We start from the raw sequence: 719 nt of genomic DNA on the forward strand, positions 1-719 counted from the left end.
CGTGACCAGCTACGTCACGTGTGGCCGTTAGCACGCAGGGGCGGAGCGGGGGAGGAAGGTCTTGAGAGTCTGGTTTGGGGGGACCTCTCCGTATCTCACTATACACACAGTCTAACAAACCTAACCGAGCTCCGCCTCAGAGGCTCTGTACTCGGGACGGATTACACATACAGGCACGCCCAGAGACACGTGACCAAGAGTCAGGCGCAGCCGCACAGCCACGGGACCAGGGAAGGCCCCGCCCCTTCTTTGTGTCCACCTTGGGGCTGGTCCTAGGGCACAGTTGTGTGAAAAGCCGAATCTCGGTGAAAATAAAAGGACAGGGGATTTCTTTAAAGGAGCCAGCCAAGAACCACATATATGTCTGCTCCATGAACCCTCAGCCTCTTTCGGGCACGGGGCTCAGCTCTAACTTAGATGCTAAGCTGCTCCATCTTTGAAGCATCGCAGCCCCGTGGTAGTTTGCAGAGGAAGAGAGCTAAGGCTTTAGCCTCCTGTGCCTGGGGTCCTTTTTAAATGCTTCTTAGCTAGACTTACTCAGCTCCGTCCGTGGCTCTTAACCCTTCTGCATCTCGCACTGCTCCACCCGTGGGATTCTATAGGAAGCCAAGTATATTGAAAAGCAAAAAAAAACATTTTTGTTCAACCAAATTTTGGGACTTATGATTAAGAGCCCCTCTTTTAATTGTAGCATGTCAACATGGAATCTAGAAGCCACC

This window comes from Gracilinanus agilis, chromosome 5 (genome assembly GCF_016433145.1).
Source record: "Gracilinanus agilis isolate LMUSP501 chromosome 5, AgileGrace, whole genome shotgun sequence".
Classification (NCBI taxonomy): Eukaryota; Metazoa; Chordata; class Mammalia; order Didelphimorphia; family Didelphidae; genus Gracilinanus; species Gracilinanus agilis.